Genomic DNA, 8,893 nt, shown 5'->3' with positions numbered 1-8,893 from the left:
AGCCGGGCTGGGTGGCTGGGGATTCCCTGGTTGCGCATTTCCCTCCAGCGGTATTAACTGCGCCACCGCCAGGGTCAATGCGGCGACATCCTGCCGTAGCTGCCCGAGCATTTGTTCATGGCGGGCCAGCGCGGCTTCCTGGGCGGCCAGAGCCCGGCCCACGGGGTCCTGTCCTGCTGAGTCCATAATGGCTGGATCGTTCTGATAAGGTTTCCGAAAGAGACTCAGGCGCAGGCCAGGGTTTTCCTTTAAGCGAAGGACAGTGCGTTTATTTACAGTGAACACATACACCAAGTGGCTATATACAACATGCAGGGGAAACGGGTCCGGGTCGCCAGGGTCCGTGGGAAACAGGGTTGGGAGAAGGGTGTTCCACACTTTCTGTACAAAAACGTTCCCCCTCAATCACTCCTCTCCGCATCGGGTTCCAAAAACGATCTACACACAAAACGTCGGGTTAGCAGGATAATTATAAGAAATTCTCAAAGTACAGGTTAGCAGAAACACAAGTCTAACTGACACTGATAGCTCAACGATCCAGCGAAGACTAGTGCAGACTCGCCATCTAAGTAGTGCAGTAATCAGCTGGGATCAGCGGCCGGTGTGGTGATGAGCAGGTGTGTGGGCCAGCAGCGGGAGCCCGCAGTGAGCATCGCCGTGGCGAGAGAGAGAGAGAGTGAGAGAGAGAGGGCGAGAGCGAGAGAGCAAACAAACCACAAACATATTGCCCAATAGAGGATTGACCAGCGGGGCACAGGGACCATGACATTTAATATCGCTAAGACAGTCAAGCAGTGATTGACATGGGGAGGTATCCAAATGACTAAAAGGTAAGTAAAGCTGACAGTCATCGGCATACAACTTCTTGCTAGCAAGGGCAGCCTCCAGCACTGAGGCTCGCACTGAGAAACTGCCCTGGTCTTTATTTATACTTCAGTGAGCGTTTGTTCCTTACATTGGAGTGTGTGTGTGTGTGTGTGTGTGTGTGTGTGTGTGCGCGTGTGTGTGCGTGTGTGTGTGCGTGTGTGCGTGTGTGTGGGGTCAGAGTGTGGCCCCATAAACGACTTCCTTTCACCTGCTGGTCTGGAAAATCCAACAGTTCATCTATATGTAAAGAAGCACTTAAACTAAAACTGACATAGTCCTACCGTAAAACAATAAGACAAGGTACGACCTCTCCCATGCTCCCAGAATGTGGGGGTGAACACCCTGGAATGTTACAGACCTCCTAGGATGAGACATTCTTTCAATATGCCACCAACTATATACTTCTAAACACAAATGATTACATGCAGCATTCTACCATATGCAAACTTATATCATTAAAAGATTATACTGACTACTAAGTACAATTTTCCATTGACATGGAGAAATAAAGGGAGAGTGGAGAATTATGGAGAAGCAGAGAGAGGAATGTGTTGTGAGAGTGCAGTTTGCGCTGTAAAGGTGGGCGTGTTGCCTGCTTGTCTGTTTAACAGTGATGAAAATGAAAGAAAGAAATCTCTTAGTGTGTTAATACAGGAGGCTACAGACCTGGACCAACCGCCCACCACAAGCACAGTGGCCGAAGCAAAATGATAGCAATGGGAGCCACACCCAGCAAGAATCAGCAGCTGTGGAAGAGACTGCAGCGAGGAGAGAATTAAAGGAGAAACTAAAGCTTTAAGAGTACACAAAATTGGGTTGGATTTTGGGCCAACGGACTTGTGGAGGTTGGGAAAGCGTCCGGAGCATCGCAACAAAAGGTGAAACAAAAACACACACAAGCAGAGAAATGTGAGAGAAAAGCACCTTTTAAGGAAACGCCTTGTTGGAGAAAAAGTTAAAAGTAACCCGCCTACAAATGCACACACACGCAATGAAAAAGCAGCTTACACTCATGGACACGTGAAGATTTTTTCAGCAAGATTAAAGCAGGGAAACTTAACATACACCTGTGGTTAAAGGATGAACTGTAAAGTCTCTGGGTTGCAGGACAACAACTTAACTTCAAAGAAAACAAAGAGACTGGTATGACCAACCAGTGTGTGTGTGTGTGTGTGTGTGTGTGTGTGTGTGTGTGCTGTGCTCACAGAAGGAAGGTCATAGCTCCTGCTTTTTTGAGTGCATTTCCAATCAGTTTTTCTTTTTACAAGAAGTGTAGCTCATACAATGGTATAAATGTATTCTTTTCAATACTTTAAAAATATGAAACTCTGAAGATTTTGAGTTCATGCACATTGTGAAACAAGAATATAAATATTTGTGTCACAATGATTTCTATAAAAACATGTTGTTTATGGGCATAATGTGACGAATCTTTTGTGTCCCTATTAATGATCAAAGATAATTGAAGAGGAAGCTTGAACCCTGGCTCTGGACATTTGAGCCAGGGTTCAAGTGACAGCACAGACATTTGCTAACGCGAAAGCATGTTTTGTCATCATAAAGACTGTGAAATGAAGCATTGTTAAAGTGTGACTTCAGTAATGGACGACTTAAAACACCAAACTCTAATTTCAATGGTTTATTTTAAGTTTACAGAATATAACAACTGGTAAGACGATGAGATTTACTTTTCACTGTCCGTGTTATGTGTATCCATTATCATGTATGCTACTTTGCTCTGTGGACTGTAAAATGTTTCATTGTATTCATGAAATAAACCAGACTCTCACTGTCTGCAGCAGGGGCGATTCTAGGATCAGAGCTTTGGGGGTGCTGAGCACCCAGAGAGCTGCCCAGCCAGGTAAGATAAACTTTACTCATCACGATGAGATGTCTTCCCCGTCTCTGTCAGTCCCTGCATCCTTAAATGTCTCCAGTTGTCCCAAGTTGTCTCTGAATGTCTCCTTGGTGCATTTAAACCCCTGTTCCTCCCTGTCCTTGTCGTCTGTTATCTTTGTCTCTGCTATCAGTCATCATAATTTTACCATCTCTGTGCAAGTCTGCAAATTTCTTTATTAAATCATAAGATTCTTAAATTCATCAAGTCTCTCTGTGCCAAAACATGACATCACTGTTTTGTACATTTTAACACAATTTAATCCCACATTTGTGAAAGAAAAGCAAAACACTTTTTTGAAAAGTCTGTAACAAAACCATCAAATCTGATAAAGGTTATTTAAATGCTGCAAAAGAAGAATGGATTGGAATAGAAAAATACACATCCTGACCTTAATTATTGGGGGAGAATAATGAACGATGCTCACAGTGAGTAAGAAGTAAACTGAGTGCATTTTTGGATACATACAAAAACACTCCCAAAACAGCATAAATTATTACAAATAAATTATTACAAAATATTAATTTAAAAAAACTATAAAAATGGAGGCAACTTTGCCTGTGGTAGAATGTCTACAATGTATGAAAAAATCGTTACTGCAGATGCTAATTTTACTAATTTAATAATACTAATTTTGTGTTGCAAGATTTATGAGTTTCATGCTTTCATAGTGGTGCTTGGGAGAGCTTGACATTGTTATCAGGTGGCCCACACTGTAAAAAGTGTGAGAAACACTGATAAGTGTCTGTGTGCTTTTGGAAAACATTTAAAGCTGCTGTACAGAATCTTTGAAACAAGCTTAAAACATTTTTAGAAACAGAGCATCTGCTTCTCTTTACAGCTGCTCACTCCACCAGGGCTGTTTGGCTCTTTCTGATAGTGAGCACATGTGATGCACGTACTGCGGCAGTCATACAGACAACTGGACGGTCCAAAGGTTGGCCGACCTATTACTGGCTGAGGTTTCAGTAGAGTTGTGGCTGAACCACATAAAAATATATCATTAATTTTAATCTCCCCAATCAGTGATAATGTTATGTTGGAATGTTGTTAAAGAGGGTCAAAATGCTTCAACCCAGTTTGTTTAGCAGATTCTGTACAGCAGCTTTAATATAGGGAGGACACAACTTCCAGACTGTGAGTAAAATCAGGTTTTTTCTCTTTGTCAGTTTAACAGTTTGTGTTGTGCCTGTCACTGCTCCCTGTCTGTTTGCTTACCTGGTTCTTCCTGACCTTGTACTTTCTCCTCACGTTCCCTCTTTCCTCTCTCCCTCTTTGGACTGACAATCATACACAAATAGATTGTATTCAATTAGATGAAAAATTACATTAATATGAAAAAATTCTATTACAGTTTTTTCTGATTGCGTAAGCACATTTTTTGTAACTATTGGCTAATTTTGCAAAACTCTTCACACAAATAAGAAAACCTGTCACCCAATCATCAAAACATTGTAGTTCTCTTGCAAAAGCAAACACAGCTAGATTAACTCTTCACACCTTCGTAAAAATGGTGTTTCCGTATCAAACAGTACACACAAGCCATCATCTACTAAGCACACAATGCGCCAACTGCACACTGATGGTATGAATACAAAACACATCTGGCTTTTGCTTTCTCTGTGCACAAGGTAGGCTATGTCAGTTTGAGCTCATACTGCTGTCATAGATCCATAAGCATAGAGGGATCCAAACTTCAAGTACTGGTGTTTATTCAAACACATCAAAACAACCACAAGTGTTTATTTCCAAGTATAGGATTATTTGCAATCGCCATAATGACTATATGGGTTACTTGGTCTGCAGTGAACATGCTTCCTCTGCCCCAGCATCTGGTCATCTAGCAATTCTGTAAAGTAACAATTTCAGTATTTTTACATCAATGGTATTGGTGTGTTTCTCATTGGCATATGGCAGTGCTACAGATCTTAGTGCGAAGTGACTGTACTAACCGATTCTCATTTCAAGATGTCCTTATGGTGCTTGCTACAGTGTAGCGGCTCGAGTTAGGCTGGACCCGTTGGCCAGCTTCCCTCAGGGTCATTCCACGGTTGATTACATGGTCCACTATTGTAGCTCTGATGTCATCAGCAATTCTATTTCTTACTCTTCCTACCCTTCCTCTGCCCCCTCCTCGTCTTCCTCTTGCTCCTCCTTGTCCTTGTCGTCCTCTTCATCCTACTTCTTCACCTCCACGTCCTCTTCCTCGGCCTCCTCTACTTCTCACTCTTCCTGCTCCCTCCATTGTACTCCGCACACACAGCTTACCTGTATTATAGTGCTTAGGCTGATTGCAAAGTGAACTAATTATCTAAAAAAGTTTTCACATGTGAAAGTGTGCCAGACAGTTGGCAAATTAGTGTTAATGATAGCCATACATGTGTATACTTTTGCTAGGAGTGTGTTGGAAATTTGGTAATTGAGTGTTGTGCAGTGAATTGTGCCTACAGTTTTGCAAAGTGTGTGTTACAAAATTGCAAACTGAGTGCAAAGCAGTTTTTGTGCTTTTAGTTTTGCAAACTCAGTGAGTGGTTTTGCTATAAGTCTGAATAGTTTTAGAGATTGTGCTACAGGAATCACAGTTAGGGTTTAAGCATTCACAAAAAACTGTAAGATCACTAACAAAAAGTCCTCTCTCAGTGTACTTTCAACCAAAAGGAAAATAACCAAACCACACGAACATCTAATAAAAGATATAAATATTGAAACACTGATCCAACATTATTCCTGAATCACAGGTCATTTGATTTTACACTTTTACCTGAATGTGGCTCCTTTTTTGAAAAAACTTCCTTATATCCATTATGAACCTGTCTCTCTGTACACACACACACACACACACACACACACACACACACACACACACACACACACACACACACACACACACACTCAACACTGCAGGTTACCTGGTGTAATGTTTTTCAGCTAAAAAGAAACATGGTCTGATAACTACCTAACTATATAAAGAGTAACTGAATGTTAAATGCAGCTAATATGTCCTGTTTTAAGCCAGACACTCACACCTCCGCTGCGCTGCATCTCAGCCACTCGAGTGCTAGAATCACAGTAGGGGAGAGGCGAGCTGGAAGAAACCATTTTGGATTTCTATACTTTTGTTGTTAAAATGTTACGTCCCTCACACCAAAAAGCAATCGGGGCGATCGTGGCTCAAGAGTTGGGAGTTCGCCTTGTAATCGGAAGGTTGCCGGTTCGAGCCCCGGCTTGGACAGTCTCGGTCGTTGTGTCCTTGGGCAAGACACCTCACCCGTTGCCTACTAGTGGTGGTCAGAGGGCCCGGTGGCGCCAGTGTCCGGCAGCCTCGCCTCTGTCAGTGCGCCCCAGGGTGGCTGTGGCTACAATGTAGCTGCCATCACCAGTGTGTGGGTGGATGACTGGATATGTAAAGCGCTTTGGGGTCCTTAGGGACTAGTAAAGCGCTATATAAATACAGGCCATTTACCATTTATAAATATAAAAAATGAAATCTCCAAGAATATCACAAAAATAGCATTGAGGGGGTGTTACAGTGAAAAAAAAAAGCAACCAAATTTTAATCTGAAGATGCTGAATTTTAGTAAAAACAATGCTCTGTAGGTTGATGCCGTCGTTACAGACAAAGCACATGTTTAAAGCCTTTGGATGTTATAATCTAACCAAAGGTTCTTTGCAGTTTTACATTGATAAACATTATCCTTAACATATTTGGTCCACATAAAGTACCATGGCCATCACACTGTCATTTATAATTGTTTAAATAACTCGTGTCTTAAGTCCTTCCATCACACAGAAAATAAAAAAAGCCACGTGGTTCACTTTTACATCACAAAATGTTAGAAATATAAGCCGTTCATAACAACCTGAAAGGCTGGGAGTTTAAAATGCAAACCATTCGAAGCAGAAGTAGAAGACATTTCCGAAAGAATGCAAAAGCATTGACATATATCTTTCCTTCCTATTATAGCCCGACGGGCAGGGCAGAGATAGATTTTGGTAGCCCGACTGGAAAAATCGCTAGCCCCGGGACGTCGGGCTAGCGATTTTGCGAGCCCTGCATCTTTTCCTTCCCTTCGCCTCTCTATTAATGTGCTTGGAGACAGAGCTGTGAATAGCCAGCCTCTTTTGCAACGACCTTTTGTGTCTTGCCATCCTTGTGCAAGGTGTCAATGGTCGTCTTTTGGACAACTATCTTCCCCATGATTGTGTAGCCTACAGAACTAGACTGAGATACAATCTAAAGGCTTCTGCAAGTGTTTTGAGTTAATAAGCTGATTCAATATTGAACCTTTTCAGTCATTCAATAATTTAATTCATAAAGGCACTAGAGAAAATGTATTGATATTCACCTTACAGTTTTACGGGTCAGGGTCACACATAACACAAAGCATTATGCAGGAAGTAATAAATGTTTTCACGCAGCAACAGTTGTTGTACAACCGTTTTTAGTTTTCTAATAAAGTTTTATTATTATGTTATCCATCCATTCACTTCTGCTTATCCCTTTCAGGGTCGTGGGGGGCGCTGGAGCCTATCCCAGCTGTCATAGGGCGAGAGGCGGGGTACACCCTGGACAGGTCGCCAGTCTATCGCAGAGCCAACACACAGGGACAGACAACCATTCACACCTAGTGACAATTTGGATTATCCAATTAACCTATCCCCACAAGCTGCATGTCTTTGGACGGTGGGAGGAAGCCGGAGTACCCGGAGGGAACCCACGCAGACACGGGGAGAACATGCAAACTCCACACAGAAAGACCTAATGGTAGAATTGAACTCAGGACCTTCTTGCTGTGCGGCAACAGTGCTAACCACTGTGCCATTATTATTTTACACATTGATCATCTAACTATGATGCACAATTCTATAATTCATAATCTTAGTTATACATTTGCAGTATTTAATTTAATTTTTTGCACACCTCAAGGTCTTCTCAACCTTCAGACACTTGTCAGAGATCCCAAATAGGGATGAGAAATAGGGAGAGAACTGGAAAGTACCAAATTTTCTGAATCCGGCAGGGCGAGAAGGTCACCATTTGGGCAACTCGGTATGCTTCTCAGAAAATTGGACAGCCTTAACATATTTTGTCTATGCTTTTGAGTTTAGTGAAAATGTATTTCGAGGAACTATTTTTCTGCAAATTTGAAGTTGCATGTCCAATGTTCATTTAGTTTGGTTTTGACTGAAGTAGCAATAGTCTACAGCTTCAGTTTTTGCTTTTCTCCAGAGGTTCTACAGTTGGGTCAAAGTTTATTGCAGTTCTACGAAAAAGTGCCCACAGGGTGTAGACAAATAAAGCATTATATTTACCACATAACCTGGTCATGTGCAGGTTACGGTGCAAGTTTTGATTTTCCGATGCTGACGGTGGATCAAGGAGACCAGCGCACAGGCTGCAGGCCCGGATGTCCTGTCTACATTGGCTGTCTCTCACCCTTTACCCCCCCTGTTGCTTGTCATGTGCTTCTTTGGTGTATTAAGAGTTTTTTCATGTGCAGAGGTGTTTTTCTCTGTTCTCAAACTGATCTCCCTGTTGGAGCTCAGTCTGGGGGGAGTTATTTTTTTCTCCTTATCTTTCCTCATGTGGTGCATTTTCCATTGTTGTACCTCTCTGACCTGTCTTCCCCTTGTGATGTTTTTGTGTAACGTATGTATGGTCGGAGGGTAAGATGGCACCGCGTGCAATAGGTCGGCAGCCTTAACATGAAATTTCTCACTCGTGGGACTAATAAAGGTATCTTATCTTAAAATGGGCTGGAACCGCTTCCTTTGCACCTGTCGTTTTTATTTTTTCTCCTTCTGGACTTGATAACTGGCCTGCAGAGTATGACCTCAAATTACATTACAGCAAAGCGCAGACATGGAAACATGCTTTGGGGCTGTTTTCCTGTCTATCGCTATGTCCATGTCTATGGATTTTACATCTGTATTCTCTGCGATTATGCAAAGAATCTGCTATATTTTTCAGATATCCCCTCTCACTATTAAAATAAAACTACAATAAAAATAAGAGACTTTTCAGTTCTTTGTACGTGAGCAAACTAACAAATTCAGCAACAGATCAAGTACTTATTTCCCCAACCACAGGTGAGCAATACATGATGAAATAACAATCACGCAAATAAC

The 8,893-nt window shown here is 42.0% G+C and overlaps 1 long non-coding RNA gene across 1 annotated transcript; it reads left to right on the top strand.

Moving 5' to 3' along the window:
• The first annotated feature begins 1,579 nt into the window (after positions 1-1,579).
• On the top strand, positions 1,580-8,892 carry LOC146649079 (uncharacterized). Its single transcript, XR_014908065.1, has 3 exons — positions 1,580-1,745; positions 2,670-2,728; positions 7,272-8,892. It is a non-coding gene; the product is annotated as an uncharacterized LOC146649079 (long non-coding RNA).
• Position 8,893: the final 1 nt, after the last annotated feature.

Source organism: Rhamphochromis longiceps, linkage group LG17 (genome assembly GCF_057381845.1).
Source record: "Rhamphochromis longiceps isolate RC_006_pf linkage group LG17, R_longiceps_female_GT1.1, whole genome shotgun sequence".
NCBI lineage: Eukaryota > Metazoa > Chordata > Actinopteri > Cichliformes > Cichlidae > Rhamphochromis > Rhamphochromis longiceps.
Note: the sequence above shows the minus strand (reverse complement) of the source record. Positions and strands in the feature narration are given on the sequence as shown.